The 22654-nt window shown below is 31.5% G+C and overlaps 1 protein-coding gene across 4 annotated transcripts in view; it reads right to left on the minus strand.

Annotated features, from left to right (window-relative positions):
• LOC127847672 (E3 ubiquitin-protein ligase TRIM33-like) overlaps positions 1 to 22654 on the minus strand; it is a 414404-nt gene that overhangs the window by 255546 nt on the left and 136204 nt on the right. The gene's annotated exons all lie outside the window — the stretch shown is intronic.

Genomic DNA, 22654 nt, shown 5'->3' on the forward strand with positions numbered 1-22654 from the left:
TAAAAAACATTTTCAGCTTAAATGAAGTATCTCAAACAACTTTGAATCTGGTGATGTGTTTGCTCTTTAAAAAACATTTTCAGCTTAAATGAAGTATCTCAAACAACTTTGAATCTGGTGATGTGTTTCTTTAAAAAAAAACATTTTCAGCTTAAATGAAGTATCTCAAACAACTTTGAATCTGGTGATGTGTTTACTCTTTAAAAAACATTTTTAGCTAAAATGAAGTATCTCAAACAACTTTGAATCTGGTGATATGTTGGCTCTTTAAAAAACATTTTCAGCTTAAATGAAGTATCTCAAACAACTTTGAATCTGGTGATGTGTTTGCTCTTTAAAAAACATTTTCAGCTTAAATGAAGTATCTCAAACAACTTTGAATCTGGTGATGTGTTGGCTTTAAATAAAATTATTTTCAGCTTAAATGAAGTATCTCAAACAACTTTGAATTTGGTGATGTGTTTGCTCTTTAAAAAACATTTTCAGCTTAAATGAAGTATCTCAAACAACTTTGAATCTGGTGATGTGTTTGCTCTTTAAAAAACATTTTCAGCTTAAATAAAGTATCTCAAACATCTTTGAATCTGGTGATGTGTTGGCTTTAAATAAAATTATTTTCAGCTTAAATGAAGTATCTCAAACAACTTTGAATCTGATGATGTGTTTGCTCTTTAAAAAACATTTTCGGCTTAAATGAAGTATCTCAAACAACTTTAAATCTGGTGATGTGTTTGCTCTTTAAAAAACATTTTCAGCTTAAATAAAGTATCTCAAACAACTTTGAATCTGGTGATGTGTTGGCTTCAAAAAAAACATTTTCAGCTTAAATGAAGTATCTCAAACAACTTTGAATCTGGTGATGTGTTGGTTTAAAAAAAAACATTTTCAGCTTAAATGAAGTATCTCAAACAACTTTGAATCTGGTGATGTGTTGGCTTTAAGAAACATTTTCAGCTTAAATGAAGTATCTCAAACAACTGTAAATCTGGTGATGTGTTTGCTCTTTAAAAAACATTTTCAGCTTAAATGAAGTATCTCAAACAACTTTGAATCTGGTGATGTGTTGGCTCTTTAAAAAACATTTTCAGCTAAAATGAAGTATCTCAAAAAACCTTACAATCTGGTGATGTGTTGGCTCTTTAAAAAAAAACATTTTCAGCTTAAATGAAGTATCTCAAACAACTTTGAATCTGGTGATGTGTTTGCTCTTTAAAAATCATTTTCACCTTAAATGAAGTATCTCAAACAACTTTGAATCTGGTGATGTGTTGGCTCTTTAAAAAACATTTTCAGCTTAAATGAAGTATCTCAAACAACTTTGAATCTGGTGATGTGTTTGCTCTTTAAAAAACATTTTCAGCGTAAATGAAGTATCTCAAACAACTTTGAATCTGGTGATGTGTTTGCTCTTTAAAAAACATTTTCAGCTTAAATGAAGTATCTCAAACAACTTTAAATCTGGTGATGTGTTTGCTCTTTAAAAAACATTTTCAGCTTACATAGAGTATCTCAAACAACTTTGAATCTGGTGATGTGTGGGCTTAAAAAAACATTTTCAGCTTAAATGAAGTATCTCAAACAATTTTGAATCTGGTGATGTGTTTGCTCTTTAAAAAACATTTTCAGCTTAAATGAAGTATCTCAAACAACTTTGAATATGGTGATGTGTTGGCTTTAAAAAACAAACATTTTCAGCTTAAATGAAGTATCTCAAACAACTTTGAATCTGGTGAAGTGTTTGCTATTTAAAAAAAATTTTCAGCTTAAATGAAGAATCTCAAACAACTTTAAATCTGGTGATGTGTTTACTCTTTAAAAAACATTTTCAGTTTAAATGAAGTATCTCAAACAACTTTGAATCTGGTGATGTGTTGGCTCTTTAATAAACATTTTCAGCTTAAATGAAGTATCTCAAACAACTTTGAATCTGGTGATGTGTTTGCTCTTTAAAAAACATTTTCAGCTTAAATGAAGTATCTCAAACAACTTTGAATCTGGTGATGTGTTTGCTCTTTAAAAAACTTTTTCAGCTTAAATGAAGTATCTCAAACAACTTTGAATCTGGTGATATGTTTACTCTTTAAAAAACATTTTCAGCTAAAATGAAGTATCTCAAACAACTTTGAATCTGGTGATGTGTTGGCTCTTTAAAAAACATTTTAGGCTTAAATGAAGTATCTCAAACAACTTTGAATCTGGTGATATGTTTGCTCTTTAAAAAACATTTTCAGCTTAATTGAAGTATCTCAAACAACTTTGAATCTGGTGATGTGTTGGCTATAAAAAAAACATATTCAGCTTAAATGAAGTATCTCAAACAACTTTGAATCTGGTGATGTGTTTGCTCTTTAAAAAACATATTCAGCTTAAATGAAGTATCTCAAACAACTTTGAATCTGGTGAGTGTTTGCTCTTTAAAAAACATTTTAGGCTTAAATGAAGTATCTCAAACAACTTTGAATCTGGTGATGTGTTTGCTCTTTAAAAAACATTTTCAGCTTAAATGAAGTATCTCAAACAACTTTGAATCTGGTGATGTGTTTGCTCTTTAAAAAACATTTTCAGCTAAAATGAAGTTTCTCAAACAACTTTGAATCTGGTGATGTGTTTGCTCTTAAAAAAACATTTTCAGCTTAAATGAAGTTTCTCAAACAACTTTGAATCTGGTGATGTGTTGGCTCTTTAAAAATCATTTTCAGCTTAAATGAAGTATCTCAAACAACTTTGAATCTGGTGATGTTTTGCTCTTTAAAAACATTTTCAGCTTAAATGAAGTATCTCAAACAACTTTGAATCATGGTGATGTGTTTGGCTCTTTAAAAAAACATTTTCAGCTTAAATGAAAGTATCTCAAACACTTTAAATCTGGTGATGTGTTTGCTCTTTAAAAAACATTTCAGCTTAAATGAAGTATCTCAAATCAACTTGAATCTGGTGATATGTTGGCTCTTTAAAAAAACATTTTCAGCTTAAATGAAAGTATGTCAAACAACTTTGAATCTGGTGATGTGTGTGCTCTTTTAAAAAAACATTTTCAGCTTAAATGAAGTATCTCAACAACTTTGAATCTGGTGATGTGTTGCTCTTTAAAAAAAACATTTCAGCTTAAATGAAGTATCTCAAACAACTTTTAATCTGGTGATGTGTTTGCTCTTTAAAAAACATTTTCAGCTTAAATGAAGTATCTCAAACAACTGTAAATCTGGTGATGTGTTTGCTCTTTAAAAACACATTTTCAGCTTAAAATGAAGTATCTCAACAACTTTGAAATCTGGTGTATGTTGGCTCTTTAAAAAAAACATTTCAGCTTAAATGAAGTATCTCAAACAACTTGAATCTGGTGATGTGTTGGCTCTTTAAAAAACATTTTCAGCTTAAATGAAGTATCTCAAACAACTTTGAATCTGGTGATGTGTTTGCTCTTTAAAAAAACATTTTCAGCTTAAATGAAGTATCTCAAACAACTTTGAATCTGGTGATGTGTTTGCTCTTTAAAAAAACATTTTCAGCTTAAATGAAGTATCTCAAACAACTTTGAATCTGGTGATGTGTTTGCTCTTTAAAAAACATTTTCAGCTTAAATGAAGTATCTCAAACAACTTTGAATCTGGTGATGTGTTGGCTCTTTAAAAAACATTTTCAGCTTAAATGAAGTATCTCAAACAACTTTGAATCTGGTGATGTGTTGCTCTTTAAAAAACATTTTCAGCTTAAATGAAGTATCTCAAACAACTTTGAATCTGGTGATGTGTTGGCTCTTTAAAAAAACATTTTCAGCTTAAATGAAGTATCTCAAACAACTTTGAATCTGGTGATGTGTTGCTCTTAAAAAAACATTTTCAGCTTAAATGAAGTATCTCAAACAACTTTGAATCTGGTGATGTGTTGCTCTTTAAAAAAACATTTTCAGCTTAAATGAAGTATCTCAAACAACTTTGAATCTGGTGATGTGTTTGCTCTTTAAAAAACATTTTCAGCTTAAATGAGTATCTCAAACAACTTTGAATCTGGTGATGTGTTGGCTTTTAAAAAAAACATTTTCAGCTTAAATGAAGTATCTCAAACAACTTTGAAATCTGGTGATGTGTTTGCTCTTTAAAAAACATTTTCAGCTTAAATGAAGTATCTCAAACAACTTTGAATCTGGTGATGTGTTGGCTCTTAAAAAAAAACATTTTCAGCTTAAATGAAGTATCTCAAACAACTTTGAATCTGGTGATGTGTTGCTCTTTAAAAAAACATTTTCAGCTTAAATGAAGTATCTCAAACAACTTTGAATCTGGTGATGTGTTTGCTCTTTAAAAAACATTTTCAGCTTAAATGAAGTATCTCAAACAACTTTGAATCTGGTGATGTGTTGGCTCTTTAAAAAATCATTTTCAGCTTAAATGAAGTATCTCAAACAACTTTGAATCTGGTGATGTGTTTGCTCTTTAAAAAACATTTTCAGCTTAAATGAAGTATCTCAAACAACTTGAATCTGGTGATGTGTTTGCTCTTTAAAAAACATTTTCAGCTTAAATGAAGTATCTCAAACAACTTTGAATCTGGTGATGTGTTGGCTCTTTAAAAAACATTTTCAGCTTAAATGAAGTATCTCAAACAACTTTGAATCTGGTGATGTGTTTGCTCTTTAAAAAACATTTTCAGCTTAAATGAAGTATCTCAAACAACTTTGAATCTGGTGATGTGTTGGCTTTAAAAAAAACATTTTCAGCTTAAATGAAGTATCTCAAACAACTTTGAATCTGGTGATGTGTTTGCTCTTTAAAAAACATTTTCAGCTTAAATGAAGTATCTCAAACAACTTTGAATCTGGTGATGTGTTGGCTTTAAAAAACATTTTCAGCTTAAATGAAGTATCTCAAACAACTTTGAATCTGGTGATGTGTTTGGCTATTTAAAAAAACATTTTCAGCTTAAATGAAGTATCTCAAACAACTTTGAATCTGGTGATGTGTTTGCTCTTTAAAAAAACATTTTCAGCTTAAATGAAGTATCTCAAACAACTTTGAATCTGGTGATGTGTTGGCTCTTTAAAAAACATTTTCAGCTTAAATGAAGTATCTCAAACAACTTTGAATCTGGTGATGTGTTGGCTCTTTAAAAAACATTTTCAGCTTAAATGAAGTATCTCAAACAACTTTGAATCTGGTGATGTGTTGGCTCTTTAAAAAAAACATTTTCAGCTTAAATGAAGTATCTCAAACAACTTTGAATCTGGTGATGTGTTTGCTCTTTAAAAAACATTTTCAGCTTAAATGAAGTATCTCAAACAACTTTGAATCTGGTGATGTGTTTGGCTCTTTAAAAAACATTTCAGCTTAAATGAAGTATCTCAAACAACTTTGAATCTGGTGATGTGTTTGCTCTTTAAAAAACATTTTCAGCTTAAATGAAGTATCTCAAACAACTTTGAATCTGGTGATGTGTTGGCTCTTTAAAAAAACATTTTCAGCTTAAATGAAGTATCTCAAACAACTTTGAATCTGGTGATGTGTTTGCTCTTTAAAAAACATTTTCAGCTTAAATGAAGTATCTCAAACAACTTTGAATCTGGTGATGTGTTGGCTTTAAAAAAAAATATTTCAGCTTAAATGAAGTATCTCAAACAACTTTGAATCTGGTGATGTGTTGCTCTTTAAAAAACATTTTCAGCTAAATGAAGTATCTCAAACAACTTTGAATCTGGTGATGTGTTTGCTCTTTAAAAAACATTTTCAGCTTAAATGAAGTATCTCAAACAACTTTGAATCTGGTGATGTGTTGGCTCTTTAAAAAACATTTCAGCTTAAATGAAGTATCTCAAACAACTTTGAATCTGGTGATGTGTTGGCTCTTTAAAAAAACATTTTCAGCTTAAATGAAGTATCTCAAACAACTTTGAATCTGGTGATGTGTTGGCTCTTTAAAAACATTTTCAGCTTAAATGAAGTATCTCAAACAACTTTGAAATCTGGTGATGTGTTGGCTCTTTAAAAAAAACATTTTCAGCTTAAATGAAGTATCTCAAACAACTTTGAATCTGGTGATGTGTTGGCTCTTTAAAAAAACATTTTCAGCTTAAATGAAGTATCTCAAACAACTTTGAAATCTGGTGATGTGTTTGCTCTTTAAAAAACATTTTCAGCTTAAATGAAGTATCTCAAAACAACTTGAATCTGGTGATGTGTTTGCTCTTTAAAAAACATTTTCAGCTTAAATGAAGTATCTCAAACAACTTTGAATCTGGTGATGTGTTGGCTCTTTAAAAAAACATTTTCAGCTTAAATGAAGTATCTCAAACAACTTTGAATCTGGTGATGTGTTTGCTCTTTAAAAACATTTTCAGCTTAAATGAAGTATCTCAAACAACTTTGAATCTGGTGATGTGTTGGCTCTTTAAAAAACATTTTCAGCTTAAATGAAGTATCTCAAACAACTTTGAATCTGGTGATGTGTTGCTCTTTAAAAAAACATTTTCAGCTTAATGAAGTATCTCAAACAACTTTGAATCTGGTGATGTGTTTGCTCTTTAAAAAACATTTTCAGCTTAAATGAGTATCTCAAACAACTTTGAATCTGGTGATGTGTTGGCTCTTAAAAAAACATTTTCAGCTTAAATGAAGTATCTCAACAACTTTGAATCTGGTGATGTGTTTGCTCTTTAAAAAACATTTTCAGCTAAAATGAAGTATCTCAAACAACTTTGAATCTGGTGATGTGTTTGGCTCTTTAAAAAACATTTTCAGCTTAAAATTGAAGTATCTCAAACAACTTTGAATCTGGTGATGTGTTTGCTCTTTAAAAAAACATTTTCAGCTTAAATGAAGTATCTCAAACAACTTTGAATCTGGTGATGTGTTTGCTCTTTAAAAAACATTTTCAGCTTAAATGAAGTATCTTCAAACAACTTTGAATCTGGTGATGTGTTTGCTCTTTAAAAAACATTTTCAGCTTAAATGAAGTATCTCAAATACCAACTTTGAATCTGGTGATGTGTTGGCTCTTAAAAAAAACATTTTCAGCTTAAATGAAGTAATCTTCAAACAACTTTGAATCTGGTGATGATGTTTGCTATTTAAAAAAACATTTTCAGCTTAAATGAAGTATCTCAAACAACTTTGAATCTGGTGATGATGTTGCTCTTTAAAAAACATTTTCAGCTTAAATGAAGTATCTCAAACAACTTTGAATCTGATGATGTGTTTGGCTCTTACAAAAACATTTTCAGCTTAAATGAAGTATCTCGAAACAACTTGAGATCGGTGATGTGTTGGCTCTTTAAAAACATTTCAGCTTAAAATGAAGTATTCTCAAAAAACTTTGAATCTGGTGATGTAGTTTGCCTCTTTAAAAAACATTTCAGCTTAAAATGAAGTTTCTCAAACAACTTTGAATCTGGTGATGTGTTTGCTCTTTAAAAAACATTTTCATCTTAAATGAAGTATCTCAAACAACTTTGAATCTGGTGATGTTTGGCTCTTAAAAAAAACATGTTCAGCTTAAATGAAGTATCTCAAACAACTTTGAATCTGGTGATGTGTTTGCTCTTTAAAAAACATTTTCAGCTTAAATGAAGTATCTCAAACAACTTTGAATCTGGTGATGTGTTTGGCTTTAAAAAAACATTTCAGCTTAAATGAAGTATCTCAAACAACTTTGAATCTGGTGATGTGTTGGCTCTTTAAAAAACATTTTCAGCTTAAATGAAGTATCTCAAACAACTTTGAATCTGGTGATGTGTTTGCTCTTTAAAAAAACATTTTCAGCTTAAATGAAGTATCTCAAACAACTTTGAATCTGGTGATGTGTTTGCTCTTTAAAAAACATTTTCAGCTTAAATGAAGTATCTCAAACAACTTTGAATCTGGTGATGTGTTGGCTCTTTAAAAAACATTTTCAGCTTAAATGAAGTATCTCAAACAACTTTGAATCTGGTGATGTGTTTGCTCTTTAAAAAACATTTTCAGCTTAAATGAAGTATCTCAAACAACTTTGAATCTGGTGATGTGTTGGCTCTTTAAAAAACATTTTCAGCTTAAATGAAGTATCTCAAACAACTTTGAATCTGGTGATGTGTTGCTCTTTAAAAAACATTTTCAGCTTAAATGAAGTATCTCAAACAACTTTAATCTGGTGATGTGTTTGCTCTTTAAAAAACATTTTCAGCTTAAATGAAGTATCTCAAACAACTTTGAATCTGGTGATGTGTTGGCTCTTTAAAAAAACATTTTCAGCTTAAATGAAGTATCTCAAACAACTTTGAATCTGGTGATGTGTTTGCTTTTAAAAAAACATTTTCAGCTTAAATGAAGTATCTCAACAACTTTGAATCTGGTGATGTGTTTGGCTCTTTAAAAAACATTTTCAGCTTAAATGAAGTATCTCAAACAACTTTGAATCTGGTGATGTGTTGGCTTTTAAAAAAACATTTTCAGCTTAAATGAAGTATCTCAAACAACTTTGAATCTGGTGATGTGTTAGCTCTTAAAAAACATTTTCAGCTTAAATGAAGTATCTCAAACAACTTTGAATCTGGTGATGTGTTTGCTCTTTAAAAAACATTTTCAGCTTAAATGAAGTATCTCAAACAACTTTGAATCTTGGTGATGTGTTGGCTCTTTAAAAAAACATTTTCAGCTTAAATGAAGTATCTCAAACAACTTTGAATCTGGTGATGTGTTGCTATTTAAAAAACATTTTCAGCTTAAATGAAGTATCTCAAACAACTTTAAATCTGGTGATGTGTTTGCTCTTTAAAAAACATTTTCAGCTTAAATGAAGTATCTCAAACAACTTTGAATCTGGTGATGTGTTGGCTCTTTAAAAAACATTTTCAGCTTAAATGAAGTATCTCAAACAACTTTGAATCTGGTGATGTGTTTGCTCTTTAAAAAACATTTTCAGCTTAAATGAAGTATCTCAAACAACTTTGAATCTGGTGATGTGTTTGCTCTTTAAAAAAACATTTTCAGCTTAAATGAAGTATCTCAAACAACTTTGAATCTGGTGATGTGTTGGCTCTTTAAAAAACATTTTCAGCTTAAATGAAGTATCTCAAACAACTTTGAATCTGGTGATGTGTTTGGCTCTTTAAAAAAACATTTCAGCTTAAATGAAGTATCTCAAACAACTTTGAATCTGGTGATGTGTTTGCTCTTTAAAAAAACATTTTCAGCTTAAATTAAGTATCTCAAACAACTTTGAATCTGGTGATGTGTTGGCTCTTTAAAAAAACATTTTCAGCTTAAATTGAAGTATCTCAAACAACTTTGAATCTGGTGATGTGTTTGCTCTTTAAAAAACATTTTCAGCTTAAATGAAGTATCTCAAACAACTTTGAATCTGGTGATGTGTTGGCTTTAAAAAAAACATTTTCAGCTTAAATGAAGTATCTCAAACAACTTTGAATCTGGTGATGTGTTTGCTCTTTTAAAAACATTTTCAGCTTAAATGAAGTATCTCAAACAACTTTGAATCTGGTGATGTGTGGCTTTTAAAAAACATTTTCAGCTTAAATGAAGTATCTCAAACAACTTTGAAATCTGGTGTATGTGTTGGCTCTTTAAAAACATTTTCAGCTTAAATGAAGTATCTCAAACAACTTTGAATCTGGTGATGTGTTTGCTCTTTAAAAAACATTTCAGCTTAAATGAAGTATCTCAAAACAACTTTGAATCTGGTGATGTGTTGGCTCTTTAAAAAACATTTTTCAGCTTAAATGAAGTATCTCAAACAACTTTGAATCTGGTGATGTGTTTGCTCTTTAAAAAAACATTTTTCAGCTTAAATGAAGTGATCTCAAACAACTTTGAATCTGGTGATGTGTTGGCTCTTAAAAAACATTTTTCAGCTTAAATGAAGTATCTCAAACAACTTTGAATCTGGTGATGTGTTTGCTCTATTAAAAATCATTTTCAGCTTAAATGAAGTATCTCAAACAACTTTGAATCTGGTGATGTGTTGGCTCTTAAAAAAACATTTTCAGCTTAAATGAAGTATCTCAAACAACTTTGAATCTGGTGATGTGTTTGCTCTTTAAAAACATTTTCAGCTAAATGAAGTATCTCAAAACAACTGTAAATCTGGTGATGTGTTGCTCTTTAAAAAAACATTTTCAGCTTAAAATGAAGTATCTCAAAACAACTTTAATCTGGTGATGTGTTTGCTCTTTTAAAAATCATTTTCAGCTTAAATGAAGTATCTCAAACAACTTTGAATCTGGTGATGTGTTGGCTCTTTAAAAAACATTTTCAGCTTAAATGAAGTATCTCAAACAACTGTGAATCTGGTGATGTGTTGGCTCTTTAAAAAACATTTTCAGCTTAAATGAAGTATCTCAAACAACTTTGAATCTGGTGATGTGTTTGCTCTTAAAAAAACATTTTCAGCTTAAATGAAGTATCTCAAACAACTTTGAATCTGGTGATGTGTTGCTCTTTAAAAAACATTTTCAGCTTAAATGAAGTATCTCAAACAACTTTGAATCTGGTGATGTGTTTGCTCTTTAAAAAACATTTTCAGCGTTAATGAAGTATCTCAAACAACTTTGAATCTGGTGATGTGTTTGCTCTTTAAAAAACATTTTCAGCTTAAATGAAGTATCTCAATCAACTTTTAATCTGGTGATGTGTTTGCTCTTTAAAAAACATTTTCAGCTTAAATGAAGTATCTCAAACAACTTTGAATCTGGTGATGTGTTGGCTCTTTAAAAAACATTTTCAGCTTAAATGAAGTATCTCAAACAACTTTGAATCTGGTGATGTGTTTGCTCTTTAAAAAACATTTTCAGCTTAAATGAAGTATCTCAAACAACTTTGAATCTGGTGATGTGTTGGCTTTAAAAAAACATTTTCAGCTTAAATGAAGTATCTCAAACAACTTTGAATCTGGTGAAGTGTTTGCTCTTTAAAAAACATTTTCAGCTTAAATGAAGTATCTCAAACAACTTTGAATCTGGTGATGTGTTTACTCTTTAAAAAACATTTTCAGCTTAAATGAAGTATCTCAAACAACTTTGAATCTGGTGATGTGTTGGCTCTTTTAAAAACATTTTCAGCTTAAATGAAGTATCTCAAACAACTTTGAATCTGGTGATGTGTTTGCTCTTTAAAAAACATTTTCAGCTTAAATGAAGTATCTCAAACAACTTTGAATCTGGTGATGTGTTTGCTCTTTAAAAAACATTTTCAGCTTAAATAAAGTATCTCAAACAACTTTGAATCTGGTGATATGTTTACTCTTTAAAAAACATTTTCAGCTAAAATGAAGTATCTCATACAACTTTGAATCTGGTGATGTGTTGGCTCTTTAAAAAACATTTTAAGCTTAAATGAAGTATCTCAAACAACTTTGAATCTGGTGATGTGTTGGCTCTTTAAAAAATATTTTCAGCTTAAATGAAGTATCTCAAACAACTTTGAATCTGGTGATGTGTTTGCTCTTTAACAAACATTTTCAGCTTAAATGAAGTATCTCAAACAACTTTGAATCTGGTGATGTGTTGGCTATAAAAAAAACATATTCAGCTTAAATGAAGTATCTCAAACAACTTTGAATCTGGTGATGTGTTTGCTCTTTAAAAAACATTTTCAGCTAAAATGAAGTTTCTCAAACAACTTTGAATCTGGTGATGTGTTTGCTCTTAAAAAAACATTTTCAGCTTTAATGAAGTTTCTCAATCAACTTTGAATCTGGTGATGTGTTGGCTCTTTAAAAATCATTTTCAGCTTAAATGAAGTATCTCAAACAACTTTGAATCTGGTGAGTGTTTGCTCTTTAAAAAACATTTTCAGCTTAAATGAAGTATCTCAAACAACTTTGAATCTGGTGATGTGTTTGCTCTTTAAAAAACATTTTCAGCTTAAATGAAGTATCTCAAACAACTTTAAATCTGGTGATGTGTTTGCTCTTTAAAAAACATAATCAGCTTAAATGAAGTATCTCAAACAACTTTGAATCTGGTGATGTGTTGGCTTTAAAAAAAAACATTTTCTGCTTAAATGAAGTATGTCAAACAATTTTGAATCTGGTGATGTGTTTGCTATTTAAAAAAACATTTTCAGCTTAAATGAAGTATCTCAAACAACTTTGAATCTGGAGATGTGTTTGCTCTTTAAAAAACATTTTCAGCTTAAATGAAGTATCTCAAACAACTTTGAATCTGGTGATGTGTTGGCTTTAAAAAAAACATTTTCAGCTTAAATGAAGTATCTCAAACAACTTTGAATCTGGTGATGTGTTTACTCTTTAAAAAACATTTTTAGCTAAAATGAAGTATCTCAAAAAACTTTGAATCTGGTGATGCGTTGGCTCTTTAAAAAACATTTTCAGCTTAAATGAAGTATCTCAAACAACTTTGAATCTGGTGATGTGTTTGCTCTTTAAAAAACATTTTCAGCGTTAATGAAGTATCTTAAACAACTTTGAATCTGGTGATGTGTTTGCTCTTTAAAAATCATTTTCAGCTTAAATTAAGTATCTCAAACAACTTTGAATCTGGTGATGTGTTTGCTCTTTAAAAATCATTTTCAGCTTAAATGAAGTATCTCAAACAACTTTAAATCTGGTGATGTGTTTGCTCTTTAAAAAACATTTTCAGCTTAAATGAAGTATCTCAAACAACTTTGAATCTGGTGATGTGTTTGCTTAAAAAAAAACATTTTCAGCTTAAATGAAGTATCTCAAACAACTTTGAATCTGGTGATGTGTTTGCACTTTAAAAATCATTTTCAGCTTAAATGAAGTATCTCAAACAACTTTGAATCTGGTGATGTGTTGGCTCTTTAAAAAACATGTTCAGCTTTAATGAAGTATCTCAAACAACTTTGAATCTGGTGATGTGTTTGCTCTTAAAAAATATTTTCAGCTTAAATGAAGTATCTCAAACAACTTTGAATCTGGTGATGTGTTTGCTCTTTAAAAATCATTTTCAGCTTAAATGAAGTATCTCAAACAACTTTGAATCTGGTGATGTGTTGGCTCTTTAAAAAACATGTTCAGCTTAGATGAAGTATCTCAAACAACTTTGAATCTGGTGATGTGTTTGCTCTTTAAAAAACATTTTCAGCTTAAATAAAGTATCTCAAACAACTTTGAATCTGGTGATGTGTTGGCTTTTAAAAAAAACATTTTCAGCTTAAATGAAGTATCTCAAACAATTTTAAATCTGGTGATGTGTTTGCTCTTTAAAAAACATTTTCAGCTTAAATGAAGTATCTCAAACAACTTTGAATCTGGTGATGTGTTGGCTTTAAAAAAAAACATTTTCAGCTTAAATTTTGTATCTCAAACAACTTTGAATCTGGTGATGTGTTTGCTATTTAAAAAACATTTTCAGCTTAAATGAAGTATCTCAAACAACTGTAAATCTGGTGATGTGTTTGCTCTTTAAAAAACATTTTCAGCTTAAATGAAGTATCTCAAACAACTTTAAATCTGGTGGTGTGTTGGCTCTTTAAAAAACATTTTCAGCTTAAATGAAGTATCTCAAACAACTTTGAAGCTGGTGATGTGTTGGCTTTAAAAAAAACATATTCAGCTTAAATGAAGTATCTCAAACAACTTTGAAGCTGGTGATGTGTTTACTCTTTAAAAAACATTTTTAGCTAAAATGAAGTATCTCAAACAACTTTGAATCTGGTGATGTGTTGGCTCTTTAAAAAACATTTTCAGCTTAAATGAAGTATCTCAAACAATTTTGAATCTGATGATGTGTTTGCTCTTTGAAAAACATTTTCAGCTTAAATGAAGTATCTCAAACAACTTTCAATCTGGTGATGTGTTGGCTTTAAAAAAAAATATTTTCAGCTTAAATGAAGTATCTCAAACAACTTTGAATCTGGTGATGTGTTTGCTCTTTAACAAACATTTTCAGCTTAAATGAAGTATCTCAAACAACTTTGAATCTGGTGATGTGTTGGCTATAAAAAAAAACATATTCAGCTTAAATGAAGTATCTCAAACAACTTTGAATCTGGTGATGTGTTTGCTCTTTAAAAAACATTTTCAGCTTTAATGAAGTTTCTCAATCAACTTTGAATCTGGTGATGTGTTGGCTCTTTAAGAATCATTTTCAGCTTAAATGAAGTATCTCAAACAACTTTGAATCTGGTGAGTGTTTGCTCTTTAAAAAACATTTTCAGCTTAAATGAAGTATCTCAAACAACTTTGAATCTGGTGATGTGTTTGCTCTTTAAAAAACATTTTCAGTTTAAATGAAGTATCTCAAACAACTTTAAATCTGGTGATGTGTTTGCTCTTTAAAAAACATTTTCAGCTTACATAAAGTATCTCAAACAACTTTGAATCTGGTGATGTGTTGGCTTTAAAAAAAAACATTTTCTGCTTAAATGAAGTATGTCAAACAATTTTGAATCTGGTGATGTGTTTGCTATTTAAAAAAACATTTTCAGCTTAAATGAAGTATCTCAAACAACTGTAAATCTGGTGATGTGTTTGCTCTTTAAAAAACATATTCAGCTTAAATGAAGTATCTCAAACAACTTTGAATCTGGTGATGTGTTGGCTTTAAAAAAAAACATTTTCTGCTTAAATGAAGTATGTCAAACAATTTTGAATCTGGTGATGTGTTTGCTATTTAAAAAAACATTTTCAGCTTAAATGAAGTATCTCAAACAACTGTAAATCTGGTGATGTGTTTGCTCTTTAAAAAACATTTTCAGCTTAAATGAAGTATCTCAAACAACTTTGAATCTGGTGGTATGTTGGCTCTTTAAAAAACATTTTCAGCTTAAATGAAGTATCTCAAACAACTTTGAATCTGGTGATGTGTTTGCTCTTTAAAAAACATTTTCAGCTTGAATGAAGTATCTCAAACAACTTTGAATCTGGTGATGTGTTGGCTTTAAAAAAACATTTTCAGCTTAAATGAAGTATCTCAAACAACTTTGAATCTGGTGATGTGTTTACTCTTTAAAAAACATTTTTAGCTAAAATGAAGTATCTCAAAAAACTTTGAATCTGGTGATGCGTTGGCTCTTTAAAAAACATTTTCAGCTTAAATGAAGTATCTCAAACAACTTTGAATCTGGTGATGTGTTTGCTCTTTAAAAAACATTTTCAGCTTAAATGAAGTATCTCAAACAACTTTGAATCTGGTGATGTGTTTGCTTAAAAAAAAACATTTTCAGCTTAAATGAAGTATCTCAAACAACTTTGAATCTGGTGATGTGTTTGCACTTTAAAAATCATTTTCAGCTTAAATGAAGTATCTCAAACAACTTTTAATCTGGTGATGTGTTGGCTCTTTAAAAAACATGTTCAGCTTTAATGAAGTATCTCAAACAACTTTGAATCTGGTGATGTGTTTGCTCTTAAAAAATATTTTCAGCTTAAATGAAGTATCTCAAACAACTTTGAATCTGGTGATGTGTTTGCTCTTTAAAAAACATTTTCAGCTTAAATGAAGTATCTCAATCAACTTTTAATCTGGTGATGTGTTGGCTCTTTAAAAATCATTTTCAGCTTAAATGAAGTATCTCAAACAACTTTGAATCTGGTGATGTGTTTGCTCTTTAAAAAACATTTTCAGCTTAAATGAAGTATCTCAATCAACTTTTAATTGGGTGATGTGTTGGCTCTTTAAAAAACATTTTCAGCTTAAATGAAGTATCTCAAACAACTTTGAATCTGGTGATGTGTTTGCTCTTTAAAAAACATTTTCAGCTTAAATAAAGTATCTCAAACAACTTTGAATCTGGTGATGTGTTGGCTTTAAAAAAAACATTTTCAGCTTAAATGAAGTATCTCAAACAATTTTGAATCTGGTGATGTGTTTGCTCTTTAAAAAACATTTTCAGCTTAAATGAAGTATCTCACACAACTTTGAATCTGGTGATGTGTTGGCTTTAAAAAAAACATTTTCAGCTTAAATGAAGTATCTCAAACAACTTTGAATCTGGTGATGTGTTTGCTATTTAAAAAACATTTTCAGCTTAAATGAAGTATCTCAGACAACTGTAAATCTGGTGATGTGTTTGCTCTTTAAAAAACATTTTCAGCTTAAATGAAGTATCTCAAACAACTTGAAAGCTGGTGGTGTGTTGGCTCTTTAAAAAACATTTTCAGCTTAAATGAAGTATCTCAAACAACTTTGAATCTGGTGATGTGTTGGCTCTTTAAAAAACATGTTCAGCTAAAATGAAGTATCTCAAAAAACTTTGAATCTGGTGATGTGTTGGCTCTTTAAAAAAACATTTTCAGCTTAAATGAAGTATCTCAAACAACTTTGAATCTGGTGATGTGTTTGCTCTTTAAAAATCATTTTCAGCTTAAATGAAGTATCTCAAACAACTTTGAATCTGGTGATGTGTTGGCTCTTTAAAAAACATTTTCAGCTTAAATGAAGTATCTCAAACAACTTTGAATCTGGTGATGTGTTTGCTCTTTAAAAAACATTTTCAGCGTAAATGAAGTATCTCAAACAACTTTGAATCTGGTGATGTGTTGGCTTTAAAAAAAACATTTTCAGCTTAAATGAAGTATCTCAATCAATTTTTAATCTGGTGATGTGTTGGCTCTTTAAAAAACATTTTCAGCTTAAATGAAGTATCTCAAACAACTTTGAATCTGGTGATGTGTTGGCTCTTTAAAAAACATTTTCAGCTTAAATGAAGTATCTAAAACAACTTTGAATCTGGTGATGTGTTTGCTCTTTAAAAAACATTTTCAGCTTAAATGAAGTATCTCAATCAACTTTTAATCTGGTGATGTGTTTGCTCCTTAAAAATCATTTTCAGCTTAAATGAAGTATCTCAAACAACTTTAAATCTGGTGATGTGTTTGCTCTTTAAAAAACATTTTCAGCTTACATAAAGTATCTCAAACAACTTTGAATCTGGTGATGTGTTGGCTTAAAAAAATCATTTTCAGCTTAAATGAAGTATCTCAAACAATTTTGAATCTGGTGATGAGTTTGCTCTTTAAAAAACATTTTCAGCTTAAATGAAGTATCTCAAACAACTTTGAATCTGGTGATGTGTTGGCTTTAAAAAAAAACCTTATTAGCTTAAATGAAGTATCTCAAACAACTTTGAATCTGGTGAAGTGTTTGCTATTTAAAAAACATTTTCAGCTTAAATGAAGTATCTCAAACAACTTTGAATCTGGTGATGTGTTGGCTCTTTAAAAAACATTTTCAGCTTAAATGAAGTATCTCAAACAACTTTGAATCTGGTGATGTGTTGGCTCTTTAAAAAACATTTTCAGCTTAATTGAAGTATCTCAAACAACTTTGAATCTGGTGATGTGTTTGCTCTTTAAAAATCATTTTCAGCTTAAATGAAGTATCTCAAACAATTTTGAATCTGGTGATGTGTTTGCTCTTTAAAAACATTTTCAGCTTAAATGAAGTATCTCAAACAACTTTGAATCTGGTGATGTGTTGGCTTTAAAAAAAAACATTTTCAGCTTAAATGAAGTATCTCAAACAACTTTGAATCTGGTGAAGTGTTTGCTATTTAAAAAACATTTTCAGCTTAAATGAAGAATCTCAAACAACTTTAAATCTGGTGATTTGTTTACTCTTTAAAAAACATTTTCAGCTTAACTGAAGTATCTCAAACAACTTTGAATCTGGTGATGTGTTGGCTCTTTAAAAAACATTTTCAGCTTAAATGAAGTATCTCAAACAACTTTGAATCTGGTGATGTGTTTGCTCTTTAAAAAAACATTTTCAGCTTAAATGAAGTATCTCAAACAACTTTGAATCTGGTGATGTGTTGGCTTTAAAAAAAACATTTTCAGCTTAAATGAAGTATCTCAAACAACTTTGAATCTGGTGATGTGTTTACTTTTTAAAAAACATTTTCAGCTAAAATGAAGTATCTCAAACAACTTTGAATCTGGTGATGTGTTGGCTCTTTAAAAAACATTTTCAGCTTAAATGAAGTATCTCAAACAACTTTGAATCTGGTGATGTGTTTGCTCTTTAAAAAACATTTTCAGCTTAAATGAAGTATCTCAAACAACTTTGAATCTGGTGATGTGTTTGCTCTTTAAAAATCATTTTCAGCTTAAATGAAGTTAAATTGAATAAAACTTGTGTATTCCAGCGGGAATGGGGCAGATACCAGCTTTCACCATGCCACTGAGCATGTCCGGAATGACTTTACCTGGAATGTCTGCGTCGTTGCCGGGAGTAACCATGTCAGGAGCACCCACATCAATGCCAGCAATTGGCCTCTCGGGCGTTCCTTCAACGTTACCAAACTTTTCCATGGCAGGGCAAGCCCTGGTGGGTATGTAATCTTCGAAACCTCTGTCATTTGATTGTCAGCAATTGATTATTTGATTGTCAACATTGTGTAGTAATGGCTGCACAACGGACAAAAGGCGCTCACAAAATCTCACCATGAGCATGTTGTCCTCCGGCGAGCAAATAAAGGAAGGAAGTGTTGTCCCTGATAAGCGTGTGCAGACTGCTTAGGCTAATCTTGGACTACACTTCAAGCACATGCATTAAACCCGGGTTTCCCGCTCAGAGGCTCTCATGTAAATTATAACTTTGTATCCGCATTTTTAAAAGTGCTATAGCCTATAAATGTTGTTTTGCATAAACTTATGTTAACCCCATTCAAAAACACAATTTGTATGAAATCAAATTTATTTTGGAATGAGCTTGTAGATACCATTTGCATCAAAATGATGCTTGGCAGAAATTTGAAGAATTCAAAAGTGAGAACATTACAAAATGCTGACATTAAAAATCAGGATTCTGGTTCAGTTGAACTCTCTGGTCCTTATTTTCTGTTTGGTGTTTCAGGGACTATGATTCCCACCACTTCATCAAGTCAGGGGCCACAACTCCAGGCAACAAAAGGGGCACAATTCAGCTCAGTTCAAGGGACATCACTCTCAGCAAACCCAGTTTTAGCACCCCAAACTTCAGAACCAATTATTGCAACTAAAACAAATTCAACAGAGGCTGCGCCGGCAACATAATTTTGAAACACTTAGAATTTAGATTAATTTAATCATCAATATAAAATTATCATTTGAAGAACTATTGTATTTATTACTTTATTTTCTTCTCTTTGCGTTACTGTTCATAGAAGAAATCATAAACTTATCCATGCTATGTTTTAAATAACTAATATTTTAGATGTTCTGTTTTCAAACGGTTGTAGCAGTTATAGCAGGTGTTTATATTTAAGTCTTGTTCTGGGAGAATTGGGCTAAATGCATGTGTCTTAAGAGTTTCTTTCCTGATTATCCTGTAGTGTCTGCACAGGCTTATCAGGGACGACACTCTCTGCCTAAACAGAATGTTCAGTTAGACATTTCTGCATTTAAGCGTTAAATTCCATAAATCGAGAATTGTTGTCTCTGATTAGCCTATGCAGACTGTACAGGCTAATCTGGGGCAACACTATGAACATGCATTAAGCACAATTTTCCCAGAAGGAGGCCCATATGTGCAACGACGTTTGAAGTGGCAATTAAATGTCAGAAAGTGAATGTGTTTGTTGAGATAGACTGTTTAAATTTATCAACTGTATTTGTTGGACACTGTATTTATGTTTATAACGTCATTGAAACATAACCATGCGCTTTTGTTAAAGAGTTACTGCTAAATGACTTTATTGTTGTTTGTATTGAATATATAATTTTTAGAAATGGCCGATTTATAAAGAATCAACATTATAACAGCACACCATTTCTTAAGATTTTTGTCATGATATGGTTATGATTGTTATTAGAAAAACTATTATTTTGTTCCTGCTTTATGAAAGGCCTTCTGACAAATATCATGTACCACAGAAATGTGTTATTTATGAAAATATGAACACTATTATTTCCCTGAAGATTTCAAACCAGCTAATATATAAATTCACGAGGTCTGGTTTTGTTTTTACTTGCGAATACACTATATGTTACAGTTGCAATACAAATTCTATTGAAAACCAGGGCTAAAAAAGACACAAGACAGTCTAAAAAGCAAACCAATGTGCTTCGTTGACCTTCTCCCACTCAATAACAAAGTGAAAATGACTATATGCAACCAGTAGAAAACCAGTTGAAGCCTTTAACACTTTCCCTCATAAGAATCAAAGTGAAAATGGCTTTTGCAAACAGCATAAAACCAGAACAGCCTGCGATTAAATCGCGGTCTGTTCAGGTTTTATGCTGTTTGCTGCTCATCAGTATCTAATGAATTGAGATGAAGCATTTAAAACTTGCATTTAGTAAGAAAGCTCTTTGATGAAATTTAACATTTAAGGGACTACAAATGCGTAACAAAACGTATCTATGTGGTAAAGGGTTGAGTTTGATATTTAAAGGGACTACAAATGTATCAACATGCGTATCGTAGCGGTAAAGGTTTTAAGCTGATATCTGTAAGCAGTGTTCTCTGGAAGCATGGGAAGCCAGCAATTTCACCAGTTACAAAAAATCTTGGCACAGACTAATTTCCCCCCAAAATAAATTAATTAAAAACAGCGCAAAACACGCCAGGTCTAGTTCTTAGTCACTGGTTTCTTTCAAATTATAACTGGCTACATGTACTAATTTTTTTTATGAAGAACACTGCTGTAAACCATATTAAAAAGGACAAAACACACTACACTTATGTCAATACATGGTAGCGCAGGTTTGTTTGTAAACAATAGCCAGGTGGCATAAACCATATACCGCAAGAATAGCTGACCAGCGAGAATACCGAGTTTGAGTAGGAGTGGACCCTTAAAACATGTCCAGTCATTCTGTAAACTGATTTTATGAAAGCATTTGTCTTATCAAATATATATTTTATGACCAGTTGCATTCTATGCCCCCCTCCGAAGAAGAGGGGGTATATTGTTTTGCACATGTCGGTCCGTCCGTTCGTCCGTCAGTATGTCCGTCCGTCCACCAGATTGTTTCCGGATGATAACTCAAGAACGCTTATACCGAGGTTCATGAAACTTCATAGGTAAATTGATCACGACTGGCAGATGACCCCTATTGATTTTGAGGTCAAGGTCACAGTGACTCGTTCTTGGGTGCAGTTAAGGACCACATTTGCAGATTATATTATGTAATGGTGTCGTTTGGTGTCCGTCTCCACCAGAGGGTTTCCGGATGATAACTCAATCACGCTTACGCCTAGGTTCATGAAACTTCATAGGGACATTGATCATGACTGGCCGATGATCCCTATTGATTTTCAGGTCACTAGGTCAAAGGTCAAGGTCACAGTGACTTGCAATAGTAAAATGGTTTCTGGCTGATTACTCAACAATACTTACGCCTAGGATAATGAAACTTTACAGGTGCATTGATCATGACTGGCAGATGACCCCTATTGATTTTCATGTAACTAGGTCAAAGGTCAAGGTGACAGTTACTTGAAACAGTAAAATGGTTTCAGGATGATTACTCAATAATGCTTACGCCCAGGATCTTGAAACTTCATAGGGACATTGATCATGACTGGCAGATGACCCCTATTAACTTTCAGGTCACTAGGTCAAAGGTCAAGGTCACAGTGACTCGAAAGATTAAAATGGTTTCCGGATTATAACTCAAGAATGCTTATGCATAGGATCATAAAACTTCATAGGTACATTGATCATGACTGGCAGATGTTCCTATTGATTTTCAGGTCACTAGATCAAAGGTAAAGGTCACATTGACTCGAAATAGTAGAATGATTTCCGGATGATAACTCAAGAACGCTTAAGCCTGGAATCAGGAAACTTCATAGGGACATTGGTCATGACTGACAAATTACCCCTAATAATTTTCAGATCACTAGGTCAAAGGTCAAGGTCACAATGACTTGAAACAGTAAAATGGTTTCTGGATGATAACTCACAAATGCTTAGGGTAAGAATCAGGAAAGTTCATGGGGATATTGCTCATGACGACAGACTACCCCTACTGATGTTCAGGTCAAAGTTCAAGGTCACAGTGACCAGAAGCAGTAAAATGTTTTCCGGATGATAACTCAAGAATGCTAAGCCTAGGATCATGAAACTTCATTGAAGTATTGGTCATGTCTGTCAAACGATCCCTATTGATTTTTAGGTGACTAGGTCAAAGGGCAAGGTCACAGTGATCTGAAACAGTAAAATCGTTTCTCATACACATATTTTTATAACTTCTCATTGTAACTTAATGCTTCCATTATACATAATTGATAAACATATGTACACTTATGACTTGTCTTTATTTAATATCTCAAAAATATCTCTTTCTGAGAAAACTGCATGGCGTAAAGTTTTCGCTTTATTATCCCCCGCCAGTGGCGAAGGGATATTGTTTTGGCGTTGTCCGTCCGGCTGTCCGTCCGTCTGTGTGTGCGTCCGGCACTTTTGTGTCCGGAGCCATATCTTGGAAGTGCTTTGGGGGATTTTATTGAAACTAAGTATGAGTATATATATGCATAAGAGGATGATGCACGCCAAATGGCATTGTACACCATCTGTTAAAAACAGAGTTATGGCCCTTTGTATTTTGAAAAAAATGCTTTTTACTATAGGCACTTTTGTGTCAGGAGCCATATCTTGGAAGTGCTTTGGCGTATTTCATTGAAACTTCGTATGAGTATATATATGCAGAAGAGGTGTACACCATCTGATAATAACAGAGTTATGGCCCTTTGTATCTTCAAAAAAATGCTTTTTTGAGTGCTAAATATAACACTTTTGTGTCCAGAAGCATATTG

This window comes from Dreissena polymorpha, chromosome 10 (assembly GCF_020536995.1).
Source record: "Dreissena polymorpha isolate Duluth1 chromosome 10, UMN_Dpol_1.0, whole genome shotgun sequence".
In the NCBI taxonomy this organism is placed as follows: Eukaryota; Metazoa; Mollusca; class Bivalvia; order Myida; family Dreissenidae; genus Dreissena; species Dreissena polymorpha.